This window comes from Oncorhynchus kisutch, linkage group LG4 (assembly GCF_002021735.2).
Source record: "Oncorhynchus kisutch isolate 150728-3 linkage group LG4, Okis_V2, whole genome shotgun sequence".
NCBI lineage: Eukaryota > Metazoa > Chordata > Actinopteri > Salmoniformes > Salmonidae > Oncorhynchus > Oncorhynchus kisutch.
The window spans coordinates 55,986,322-56,000,469 of record NC_034177.2 but is presented as its reverse complement, the minus strand read 5'-3'; the positions used below and the strand labels follow the sequence as shown (position 1 = coordinate 56,000,469).

The following is a 14,148-nucleotide window of genomic DNA, read 5'->3' as shown; positions in this document are numbered from 1 at the left end:
CCTATTGTCTGAGATCCAACAGTCATCCCCTTCTTCAAAGGGGGAGACACTCTAGACCCAAACTTCTACAGACCTTTATCTATCCTACCCTGCCTTTCTAAGGTCTTAGAAAGCCAAGTTAACAAACAGATCACTGACCTTTTCGAATCCCACCGTACCTTCTCCGCTCTGCAATCTGGTTTCCGAGCTGGTCATGGTTCACTTCAGCCATGCTCAAGGTCCCAAACGATATCATAACCGCCATCAATAAAGGACAATACTGTGCAGCCGTATTCATCGACCTGACCAAGGCTTTTGACTCCACATTCTTATCGGCAGACTCAACAGCCTTGGTTTCTCAAATGACTGCCTCGACTGCCTACTTCTCTGATAGAGTTCAGTGTGTCAAACTGGAGGGCCTGTTGTCCGGACCTCTGGCATTCTCTATGGGGGTGCCACAGGGTTCAAGTCTCGGGCCGACTCTTTTCTCTGTATACATCAATGATGTCGCTCTTGCTGCTGGTGATTCTCTGTTCCACCTCTACGCAGATGACACCATTCTGTATACTTCTGGCCCTTCTTTGGACACTGTTAACTAACCTCTAGATGAGCTTCAATGCCATACAACTCTCCTTCCATGGCCTCCAACTGCTCTTAAATGCAAGTAAAACTAAATGCATGCTCTTCGCCCGCACCTGCCCGCCCGTCCAGCATCACTACTCTGGACGGTTCTGACTATGTGGACAATAACAATAACAAATACCTAGGTGTCTGGTTAGACTGTAAGGTCTCCTTCCAGACGCACATTAAGCATCTACTTGCCTAGAGTGTTCAGCAATACTTTTCGTGGCTGTTTATTTACCACCACAGACAGATGCTGGCACTAAGACCGCACTCAGTTAACTGTATAAGGAAATAAGCAAACAGAAAACCACTCACCCAGAGGTGGTGCTCCTAGTGGCCAGAGAAGTTGTAGAGAAACTTAAATCAGTTCTACCATATGTCTATCAACATGTTAAATGTGCAACCAGAGGGAAAACAATTCTAGATCACCTGTACTCCACACACAGAGACGCGTACAAAGCTCTCCCTCGCCTTCCATTTGGTAAATCCGACCACAACTCTATCCTCCTGATTCCTGCTTACAGGCAAAAATTAAAGCAGGAAGCACCAGTGACTCTGTCTATAAAAAAGTGGTCAGAAGAAGCAGATGCTAAACTACTGGACTGTTTTGCTATCACAGCTTGGACCATGTTCCAGGATTCTCCCAATGGCATTGAGGAGTACACCACATCAGTCACTGGCTTTATCAATAAGTGCATCGAGGACGTCGTCCCCACAGTGACTGTATGTACCCAACCAGAAGCCATGGATTACAGACAACATTTGCACTGAGCTAAAAGGGCAGAGCTGCTGCTTTCAAGGTGCGGGACTCTAACCCGGAAACTTACTAGAAATCCTGCTATTCCCTGTGACTACCCATCAAACAGGCAAAGCGTCAATACAGGGTTAAGATTGAATCATACTACACCGGCTTCGATGCTCGTCATGTGGCAGGGCTTGCAAACTATTACAGACTACAAAAGGGATGCACAGCCCGGAGCTGCCCAATGACAAGAGCCTACCAGACGAGCTAAATCACTTCTATGCTCACTTCGAGACGAGCAACACTGAGGCATGCATGAGAGCATGAGCTGTTCCAGACAACTGTGTGATCACGCTCTCCGTAGCCAACGTGAGTAAGACCTTTCAACAGGTCAACATACACAAGGCTGCGGGGCCAGACGGATGACCAGGATGTGTGTTCCGGGCATGTGCTGACCAACTGGCAGGTGTCTTCACTGACATTTTCAACATGTCCCTGACTGAGTCTGTAATACCAACATGTTTCAAGCAAACCACCATAGTCCCTGTGCCCAAGAACACAAAGGCAACCTGCCTAAATGACTATAGACCCGTAGCACTCACATCCATAGCCGTGAAGTGCTTTGAAAGGCTGGTAATGGCTCACATCAACACCTTTATCCCAGAAACCTTAGACCCTCTACAATTTGCATACCGCCACAACAGATCCACAAATGATGCAATCTCCATTGCACTCCACACTACCCTTTCTCACTTGAACAAAGTAACAAGTATATGTGAATGCTATTCATTGACTTCAGCTCAGCGTTCAACACCATAGTTTCCTCAAAGCTCATCTCTAAGCTAAGGATCCTGTGACTAAACACCTCCCTCAGCAACTGGATACTGGACTTCCTGACAAGCCACCCCCAGGTGCTGAGGGTAGGTAGCAACACATCTGCCATGCTGATCCTCAACACTGGAACCCCCCAGGGGTGCATGCTCAGTCCCCTCCTGTACTCCTGTACTCCCTGTTCACCCACGACTGCATGGCCAGGCACGACTCCAACACCATCATTAAGTTTTCAGACGACACAACAGTGGTAGGCCTGATCACCGACAACAACGAGACAGCCTATATAGGGAGGAGGTCAGAGACTTGGCCGGGTGGTGCCAGAATAACAACCTATCCCTCAAAATGACCAAGACTAAGGAGATGATTGTGGACTACGGGAAAAGGAGGACATTCTCATCGACGGGGGTGTAGTCTAGCAGATTGACAGCTTCAAGTTCCTTGGTGTCCACATCACCAACAAAATAGAATGATCCAAACACACGAAGACAGTCATGAAGAGGGCACAACAAAGCCTATTCTTCCTCAGGAAACTAAAAAGATTTGACATGGGTCCTGAGATCCTCAAAAAGTTCTACAGCTGCAACATCGAGAGCATCTGATTATCAAATGGCTACCTGTACTATTTGCATTGTGTTCCCCCCAACCCCTATTTTACGCTGCTAACCCTAACCCATACACTTTGGTTGGAGTCATTAAAACTCATTTTTCAAACACTCCACAAATTTCTTGATAATGAACTATAGTTCGTAGATAACGGCAAGTCGGTTAGGACATCTACTTTGTGCATGACAAGTAATTTTTCCAACAATTGTTTACAGACAGATTATTTAACTTATAGTTCACTGTATCACAATTCCAGGGAGAAGTTTACATACACTACGTTGACTGTGCCTTTAAACAGCTTGGAAAATTCCAGAAAATGATGATAGGCTAATTGACATCATTTGAGTCAATTGTAGGTGTACCTTTGGATGTATTTCTAGGCCTACCTTCAAACTCGGTGCCTCTGCTTGACATCATGGGAAAGTCAAAAGAAATCAGCCAACACCTCAGTAAAAAAGTCTGGTTCATCCTTGGGAACATTTAGCAAAACTCCTGAAGGTACCAAGTTCATCTGTACAAACAATACGCAAATATATACACCATGGGACCACGCAACCATCATACCACTCAGGAAGGAGACGCGTTCTGTCTCCTAGAGATGAACGTACTTTAGTGCGAAAAGTGCAAATCTCTCCCAGAACAACAGCAAAGGACCTTGTGGAGATGCTGGAGGAAACAGGTACAAAAGTATCTATATCCACAGTAAAACAAGTCCTTTGTTGAAAACCTGCAAGGAAGAAGGCACTGCTCCAATACCGCCATAAAAAAAGCAAGACTACGGTTTGCAACTGTGCATGGGGACAAAGATTGTACTTTTTGGAGAAATGTCCTCTGGTCTGTTGAAACAAACAGAACTGTTTGGCCATAATGACCATCATTATGTTTGGAGGAAAAAGGGGGAGGCTTGCAAGCCAAAGCACACCATCCCAACCGTGAAGCACAGGGGTGGCAGCATCATGTTGTGGGGGTGCTTTGCTGCAGGAGGGACTGGTGCACTTCACAAAATAGATGGCATCATGAGGCACGGAAATTATGTGGATATATTGAAGCAACATCTCAAGACATCAGTTAAAGCCTGGTCGCAAATGGGTCTTCCAAATGGACAATGACCCCAAGCATACTTCCAAAGTTGTGGCAAAATGGCTTAAGGACAACAATTCAAGGTATTGGAGTGGCCTTCACAAAGCACTGACCTCAATTCCATAGATCATTTGTGGGCAGAACTGAAAAAGCGTGTGTGAGCAAGGAGGCCTTACATCCCTGACTCAGTTACACCAGCGGACAGGAGGAATGAGCCAAAATTCACCCAACTTATTGTGGGAAGCTTGTGGAAGGCTACCCGAAACGTTTGACCCAAGTTAAACAATTTAAAGGCAATGCTACCACATCCTAATTGAGTGTATGTAAACTTCTGACCCACTGGGAATGTGATGAAAAATAACATCTGAAATAAATCTCTCTCTACTATTATTCTGACATGTCACAATCTTAAACTAAAGTGGTGATCCTAACTGACCTAAAACAGGAACTATTTCCTCAGAATAAATGTCAGGAATTGTGAAAACTGAGTTTAAATGTACTTGGCTAAGATGCAGTGGAATACAGTATATACACATATGAGATCAATAATGCAAGATATGTAAACATTATTAAAGTTACTGGTGTTCCAGTGATTTCAGGTCTATGTATATAGGCCGCAGCCTCTAATGTGCTAGTGATGGCTATTTTAACAGTATGATGGCCTTGATGCATTCTGGGTGTCATGTAAATGTCTGTCAGACCAAAGATGTTATAACAAATCGAGGTGAAGGGAATAATGGAAGTGAATGATGGTAGACAACACACCCCCTTCAACATGCATATTGCAAACAGACCCAACTAATCTTGTACACCACCTGTGATGTGCTGATTTGTTAATAGTAATTGATATTAGCTAATTCATATTATGGTTTCTGTCAGCCAAACATGAGCACTTGTGTTCGGTCACTCTTTCCTCAGTTAGCTCTACAACTAATGTAGCCTACGTATTCTGGTTTGGATGAGAATTCTGTTAAGCTGTAGCTACTTCTGTGGATGTCTGAACAGTGGATCCAAAAATAAACTAAACTAGACAAAATGTTGTAAAGACTGTTTGTGTAAAATGTTTCTGTGAAAAGAACAGTGTGGCCTGCTCAAACACTGAATGTTGTGTCAATTGTAATTGGACGTTCTAAATAAGTGTTCTAATCACACCAGTTTGAGCGTATGGTGTATAATGATCATACTTGTGTGTTTGAATGTGCCAAAGGTTAAAGCTTATTCTAATGCCAACATGACAAGCTATAAAATACGATCTTACAGTGTTAGGCTTTCAAAACGCACTTTAGACAAACAGATAGCAATTTACAGTGTATTATGAAAGTATTCAGACCCCTTCACTTTTTCCACTCTGTTTCATCCTTATTCTTAAATTGATTCAATAGTTTTTTCCCCACATCAATCTACACATAATACCCCACAATGACAAAGCAAAAACAGTTTTTTGTTGATTTTGCAAATGTATTTGAAATATTACATTTACGTAAGTAATCAGACCCTTTACTCAGTACTTTGTTGAATCACCATTGGCAGCGATTACAGCCTTGAGTCTTCTTGGGTATGACGCTACAAGTTTGGCACACCTGTATTTTTAGAGTTTCCCCCATTCTTCTCTGCAGATCCTCTCAAGCTGGATTGGGAGTGTCACTGTACATCTATTTTCAGGTCTCTCCAGAGATTTTCGATCGGCCACTCAAGGAAATTGAGAGACTTGTCCCGAAGCCACTCCTGCATTGTCTGTGTGCTTAGGGTCGTTGTCCTGTTGGAAGGTGAACCTTTGCCCCAGTCTGATGTCCTGAGCACTCTGGAGCAGGTTTTTATCAAGGATCTCTCTGTACTTCGTTCATCTTTCCCTCGTTCATAACTAGTCTCCCAGTCCCTACCGCTGAAAAACGTTCACAATACGACACACAGGCTCATTCTGTTCAGTACAATCCAGGGTATGAAGCATATCATCCTTTTACCTGTACATCAAGTATAGCAATGATAAATGTTGATACTGAAGGCACATTTGGACTGTGATGTGTGTGATTTGCTTCTATGACATCAAAGCGGTATTTATTACAATCTTCAACATCCTATCTTTCAGAACACATCGAGTCCTCTCAATGTACAGCAATCCCCTCAATCAGTCTACAAAATGTTTTGCAAATATAGCCCAATTAGCAGGAGCTATGGTGTCATCTTTTTGTTGCAAGTGGTACACACGTTTAAAACGGCTGTCATATGAAACCCATACAATGTTGTAAGGCAGAGAGCCTGAGATCTGACATCATATATAGTATGTTACTGTACAGACAATGCGTTTCAATTTAGTTGCTTATCAACGACCAAATCTGCCATTTTAAACAGATGACAGAGGCTGTGACTGTAAAGGGCTAGGTAGTAGTGCATGAGGTAGTAGTGAAATTTGTCAATGTGCTCCGTGTGTTACAGTGGACTTTATAATGGCTAAACTTACACTTCCAGAGTGAAAATGCTTGCACTCAGAGTATGAGTAATATGGAACTTGGTCTTCAACAATCAAGTGAGTTTGAGAGAAACTCTTTTAGAGAGAGAGACCAAATGACTCTATATTTTACCTAATTCGGTCTGTTCCATGTAGACCCAACCTTTACCATACAGGGGTGTGTTTCCCAAAAACTTTGAAGCACTAAGATCATCGTAAGTTCATTTTTGGCAATGGATGTAAGATGATTTTAGTGCTACGAACCTTTACGAAAACTCAGCCAAAGACCCATAGACGCAAACTGTACACTTATTGAACCAGTCAGCCACAGCCAAAGTTCTATGCTCTCCTCACATCAGCCCTGCGGAAAAGCCAAAGTACAAGGCAGAGTGGCCGGTGTCTCCCAATGAATCTGCTGAAGCGTTGTTCTAAGTTCACCCCTCTGACACCCAGTGTGTCTGTCTCAGCCAGTATCCATCATCTCCACTCATCCATCTGTCATCTCAGAGATGTCCTTAGCGTTTGGGAGTGGGATTAGTGACGAGACTGTGGTGGCAGAGGTGTGTGTCATTGTGTGTGTGTGTGTGCTCCTGCCAGTATGTGCCTGTCAGTCATTCTGTGTGTTTGTGCGCGCACAGTATGCCTGTGTGTGTGTGTGTGTGTGTGTGTGTGTGTGTGTGTGTGTGTGTGTTTTGCCAAAGTGAGCAATTTGGCTCATTGTTTGTATCCACATGTGAACCTTATAACTGTGCTTTAACTTGCTGCTTAATCCAGGGCCCATTGACTACATGGTTTACATCCCAAATGGCACCATATTCCCTACATTGTGCACTACTTTTGACTAGGCTTATGGGCCCTGGTTAAAAGTAATGTACTATATTAGAAATAGGGTACCATTTGGGATGTGGCCACATTCATTAACTCAATCATACCCGTTATGATTTTGTCACGTCCGTCGTATGGAGGAGACCACGGCGCAGCATGGTAAGCATACATTCTTCTTTAATAAAAGAAAGAACACTGAACAAACTATACTAAATGAACCGTGAAGCTAATATAGCTAGTGCAGACAGGCAACTAAACATAGAATAAGAACCCACAAACGACCCAAGGAATATGGCTACCTAAATATGGTCCCCAATCAGAGACAACGATAAACAGCTGCCTCTGATTGAGAACCAATCTAGGCAACCGCAGACATATAAACACCTAGACTTACAAAAACCTCTAGACAATACAAAAACTAACAAACCACCCTTGTCACACCCTGACCTAACCAAAGATAACTAAGGTCAGGGCATGACAGATTTTAAGTAATAATAAACATTGGTCTGGGACCAAATTGTGTTCAAATTGTGTGTTCAAATTGATTTATATAGCCCTTCGTACATCAGCTGATATCTCAAAGTGCTGTACAGAAACCCAGCCTAAAACCCCAAACCGCAATCAATGCAGGTGTAGAAGCACGGTGGCTAGGAAAAACTCGCCAGAAAGGCCAAAACCTAGGAAGAAACTTAGAGAGCAACCAGGCTATGAGGGGTGGCCAGTCCTCTTCTGGCTGTGCCGGGTAGAGATTATAACAGAACATGGCCAAGATGTTCAAATGTTCATAAATGACCAGCATGGTCAAATAATAACACAGTAGTTGTCGAGGGTGCAGCAAGTCAGCACCTCAGGAGTAAATTGGCTTTTCATAGCCGATCATTAAGGGTATCTCTACCACTCCTGCTGTCTCTAGAGAGTTGAAAACAGCAGGTCTGGGACAGGTAGCACGTCCGTCTGTGGAATGCCTGGTGGAAGCAGAGTATGATAGCTAGTGGAGAAATTCTGACATTTGATTGCAAAAATGCGGAGGGAGTCGAAAAGAGAACACAGAAGACTGTTGTATAAAACACGTGTCTCCGGATTGCATCTTCAAACTAAGGGCAACCATGGCTACATTTTCAGATATTTATGTTTCGTTTTTTGTCATAAAGTTGTTTTCATTGCAAGTTAAATTGTATTATTAGTTAGCTAGCTAACTAGTAATACAATTTAACTTGCAATGAAAACAACTAACTAATAACTGGCTCGCTAGCTAACGTTACATGTAATGTTATTCTTATCTCAGAAAACAATTTGTATTGCTGGTTATAGCCTAATGTTAATTAGCTAGCAAACATTGAACCCAGTTGGTTAGCTTTAGCCATCTGCAGATTCATGCATGGTGGCTAGCGATGACAATCAGTATGGGTTGGGATTGCTGCCGCATTCAAAACAAGTGGGAACTTGGAAATCTCCGACTTGAGCTCTGTGAGCTCTGGCTGGTAAAAAATATTTAAAAAATATTTACATCCAACATCCAACTCTGAATTGTTTCTAGAGCACCTACTTTCTGACATTAAGATCACTGATGTCATCATTTGACCTAGTATTTTTCCAAGTTCCCAGTTGTCTTGAAAGCAGCATTAGGTTCATTGTTTAGCTAGCTAGTTCCATGTCTGAACAAAAGACTCCACTTCACTAGATGATTACATGACCCATCAAGTTAGCCAGGTGGGTCAGGGGATGATTACAGTCATCTGTTGTATTTCATGAACATGTGTAGACAATAGTGACCTATCCACTTAGATGTGGCTGGGAGGTGGTTATAGCATTTATTTCACATGACCCATCAATTTAGACAAGTGTGTCTGGGTAAGAATCATCTAATTATACCATATTTATCTTTTCTGTTTTTGATATTGCTACTATGCAAATAACCATTTGTATATCTTTATTTAACTAGGCAAGTCAGTTAAGAACAAATTCTTATTTACAATGACGTCCTACACCGGCCAAAGCTGGGCCAATTGTGCACCACCCTATGGGACTACCAATCACGGCAGGATGTGATACAGCCTGGAATCGAACCATGGACTGTAGTGATGCCTCTTGCACTGAGATACAGTGCCTTAGATCACTGCGCCGCTGTACCGTTTACACATTCTGTATCCTAAGCATGTGACAAATTAACTTTGGTCAACACACTCTATATCAAATCAAATCAGAGACAGTAATGTTAAGAACAACATGACCTGCAACAAAGATTAGGATATAGGCCAAGGACTAGATAGTGTAGTTTCGCTACTACTTTCATCACTTTGTCTTAATCTTTGGTTGTTTACTACACTACCTTACTCACTCTGTTTAGCACGTGACCTCACATGGGAATCCTTAAGACATGGGTGGGGCTAAGGCTTAAGAGGGTGTGAACTATGCTGAATGACTGTAGACTATCAGGTATGAAGGTAAGACCCAGATGCAGACCACTCTGAATAAACAATAGTTTAATGATCCAATAGGGGCAGGCAATAGACAGGTCAAGGCAGGCAGGGGTAAGTAAACCAGAGGTGAGGCAACAGTACCAGATGGCAGGCAGGCTCAGGGTCAGGGTAAGCAGAGGTCAAAAATCCAGCAGGGTGCAAAGGTACAGGTCGGTGGTCAGGGGCAGGCAGAGAGTGGTCAGGCAGGCGGGCTCGGAGTCAGGACAGGCAAGGGTCAAAACCAGGAGGGCGAGAAAAGAGAGACTGGGAAAAAGCAGGAGTTGATAAACAAAATGCTGGTTGACTTGACAAACTGAGAACACAGGTATATAAACACGGGATAATGGGGAAGATGGGCGACACAATCACAAGGACAGGGGAAACAGATCAGGGTGTGACAGTAGACAAAGAAGAGCTCTCCAGTAGGAGTACCAAAACTTTCAATGGTCATTTTCTCAAATGTGGGGTTACTAGTTTATCAACTTTCAAAGCAGAATAGTTTCACATTGTTCCTCTACTGCAGTCTATGATATATCTTCTTTTTTTTCTCGGAGTCTCTTTTATCCAATGTAAAAAACACAATTCCAAATTATGCTATGTAGAACCGAATCAAGCCGGTCAGTCACATATTCCCTACACAGTGCACTAAATAGGGAATGAAGTGCAATTTTGGATGAAGCTCTTCTCTTCCTGTAGGGTATTAACACAACTCCAGGAGAATATCAAAATACAGGACTCATGAGTCTCACTATTTACTTCCACTGAGTTATAGCATTGATATGTATTTGGCTAGATTGGATCAGTTTATCCTTGCTCCAGGATTTGCAGCTAATACTGCCTCAGGGGGTTTTATGTTGAACTGATAACTACTGCTGAAGGAGTAGATTATAGAAAACATGAACCACAAACACACACATTTTTGGTATCATGATACTGAGGCTCTCTGTGCAGCCACTGAGTGGACATAATCTCTCCTGCTACAGGTCTCTAGGGTCTCCAGGGCCCAACTGGGAATGGAGGGATAGGGGGAGGTGGAAGGAGAGAAGGGGGAGATCAGGGCCTCCAGGGCTCAGCAGGGACAGGATGGGAAAAAGGAAGAGGGAGGGAAACAGGTATAGAGAGGGCTACAGGAAACAGATACACCGCTGCTATTCTCTTCTCAACCTTTCCCCTCTCCTTCTGCCTCACCTGTACATATTTATCTTTTTCTTTGGCTGAATTTATTCCACCGCCCGCCATATCTCAAACAGCACACCAGAGACTGAATGGCTGGGAACTCCATGTTTATTTTATACAGAATTTTGGGCTGTTTATTCACACACACAGAGAGACAGAGAGAGAGAGAGAGAACTGTACCTGCAGTCAATTTGTGCAATATGTTAGGAGATAAAGGAGATTGCTTCTTCATTTCACCTGTCACATTATTTTACATTACGAAGTTTATCATAGATCCCCAGAACAGTTGAGCCAGTCACATGTTTGTTTGTAAATAGTCCAATGGGAGAAAGCGGGAGTAGGTTAGTCCAGGGATCGCATTTTATATTGAAGTAAAGTTTTTTTTTTTTTGCTTCAGTAGTTATCAGGGATGAGCAACTATAGTTTCCTTCACAGAAAATACTTTAGTGCAACACATTCGGCAGAAAGTAGCTTCATTTTTATCAGATGACCACAGAAGTGCAACGTTATTTGGTTGGCATCCACACAAGAAAATGAGCTTACAATGGAAAAGCAAGGCATTTCTTGCAAAAACGATGCTAAGCTGAGCTGACATATGTAATTGTTAAGATGTTCATACTATGGATAATTTAGTTATTTGATTTTGAATTTTAGGACCACTTTAGAACCCCCCCCCCCCCCAAAAAAAAAAATATATATATTTGATAAAATATTTAAATTTGGGCTTTACTACTATAGCCCAGAGAAACACAATGAATGACGTTTTAATATTGTAGGCTGGCTACACCAAGAAAAGGACTGAAGAAAAGTACCTACACAAAAGTCAGAGCGCTGTCTGCTGATTGAATGCCCGGTTTTGAATTCAATAAGAATAAAATTACAATAGGAAGTATTTTACATCTTCGTTTACAAAACTCAGAAAGATATTTATGCGTTTTTATATTTTATCTTCCTGCGTGAAAAACACAGAACTCTGTGTTAACGCGACTTCTAAGATGAACTTCGAGTGGCCAGAAGGAAGCCCCTCCTCAGTAAAAGGCATCAGACATGCCGCTTGGAGTTTCCTTTATGTGCCTTTTGGCACTCTCCCCACAGCATGGTGCTGCCACCACCATAGAGATGGTGCCAGGTTTCCTTCAGATGTGACGCTTGGCATTCAGGCCAAAGAGTTCAATCTTGGATTCATTAGACCAGAGTATCTTGTTTCTCATGGTCAGAGAGTTCTTTAGGTGCCTTTTGACAAACTCCAATCGGGCGGTCATGTACCTTTCACTGAGGAGTGGCTTCCGTCTGGCCACACTACCATAAAGGCCTGATTTTTGGAGTGCTGCAGAGATGGTTGTCCTTTTTGAATGTTCTCCCATCTTCACAGAGGAACTCTGGAGCTCTGTCACAGTCACCGTCGGGTTAATGGTCACCTCCCTGACCAATGCCCTTCTCCCCCGATTGCTCAGTTACTGGCCGAGCGGCCAGCTCTAGGAAGAGTCTTGTTGGTTCTAAACTTCTTCCATTTAAGAATGATGGAGGCCACTGTGTTCTTGGGGACCTTCAATGCTGAAGACATTTTTTGGTACCTTTCCCAGATCTGTGTCGACACAATCGCGTCTCTGAGCTCTACGGACAATTCCTTCGACCTCATTGCTTGGTTTTTGCTCTGACATGCGCTTTCAACTGTTGGACCTTATATACGGTAGACAGGTGTGTGCCTTTCCAAATCATGTCCATTGAATTGAATTTACCACAGGTGGACTCCAATCAAGTTGTAGAAACATCAAGGATGATCAACAAACAATTTCCAGTCTCACAGCAAAGGGTCTGAATAATTATATAAATAAGGTATTTCGGTTTTGTATAAATTATCAACATTTTATTTAAAACCCATTTTCACTTTGTCATTATGGGCTATTGTGTGTAGATTGATGTAGAAAACATTTAATTGAATCCATTTTAGAACAGGGATGTAACAAAATGTGGAAAAGGTGTTTGAATACTTTCCAAATGCACTGTAGCTATAGATTTTAGGAGAAGACCAGCTGAAATTAGTTATTTTTTGCCCACTGGTCACTGCAAAATAGCACCTTTTATTTTGCCTTGAACTTGTCACGTTTACTATAAATGGGCATCTTAGCTAATGGGAATTGAAGGATAAGAAGTGAAATACAGAGGTAGTGAGACAATGTGACATCTCTCAGTATATCATGGGTGTATCCACTAAAAACCAAACGAAACCAAGCAAACAGGGAGGGATCTACCAGAACATGTCTGTTAAGAAACTCTCATTTTCGTTGTTATGGACTGCTACAGTGTGCACTAATGAACAAACCCCAGTCGAGGTAAGATGCGGATAGAATGTAAGTGTTATCTTCCCTTGTGGCACCAACACTAGACGTGACACTCGACTCCGTGACATTAACAGTAAATACCAGTAAACAAAAACTGCAATTAGCAAGTAGCTTAATTAAGCCCTCTTCATATTAAGTGTTATTTTGCATCATTCATTTCAACCTTACAGTTGCCTTAGTGACACTGTGCTGGCAGATGAGCTCTCTAAATATCATTTACATTTCCCTTCCTTTTTCTTTTTTTTTCAGACAGACTGAGTTTCCTGATAGCCTTATTATGGGGCATTTAAAAAGTGTGTGTAAGTGAGCAGTTCCTGTTAAATTCCCCATCTGCTAGTTGCCAGGCTGTTCTCGCACATATATCTAGCATAGACAACATAGCATCGCTTCCCCTCCGCCTAATAACATAGTTTACATCATCTTACACACTCACTTAAAACTCCAGGATCCACACAATTCCTCAAAGATAGCTGTAAATTTATAAGGGCAGGAATGTTTTAGGTTTCACAGATGGGATCCGAACCCTGGTCTCCAACTTGGGAAACCAACGTCTTAACCATCAGGCCAAGAGGAAATTCTCTTTGGGCCGAGGGTAATCCTGATTTTGAAGTCGCAGGCAGGACTACTTCATCACGAGTGCTACTATCCTCTATTTACAATCGACAACATTAAATAAATAATTACACATTTCTGAAGCTATTCAATGAAACACAAATGCCTTGGAGCAGGCAAACCTGTCTTTTTCATTAAGAAACGAATGGCGCATCGGGTGAAGATGACAGTGAGAATAAGTGGGTTACAGTGGCGACCATGAAAGGAAACAAGAGAACTAAAGTTGTGGTGGAATCTAGTAAAACTGAGCCTAGTTCTGCCTTGTTTTTAGTCGGAGTGGGGGTTTTGGACTGATGGAGTTACCTGGGAGGTCTCAATAAAAGTAATGGATGCATTGGATAATGTGGCATCAGTGAGAATTACAAGGTGAATAAGGGGTGTCCACTGTCTCATCTGGAGGCAGTGACAAGAGTTGAAGTAACAAGT

General features: G+C 42.5%; 1 protein-coding gene across 1 annotated transcript in view; it reads left to right on the top strand.

The window, feature by feature from the left end:
- The window catches only part of LOC109889705 (cadherin-23), a 648,086-nt gene that overhangs the window by 20,075 nt on the left and 613,863 nt on the right, over positions 1 to 14,148 (top strand). The gene's annotated exons all lie outside the window — the stretch shown is intronic.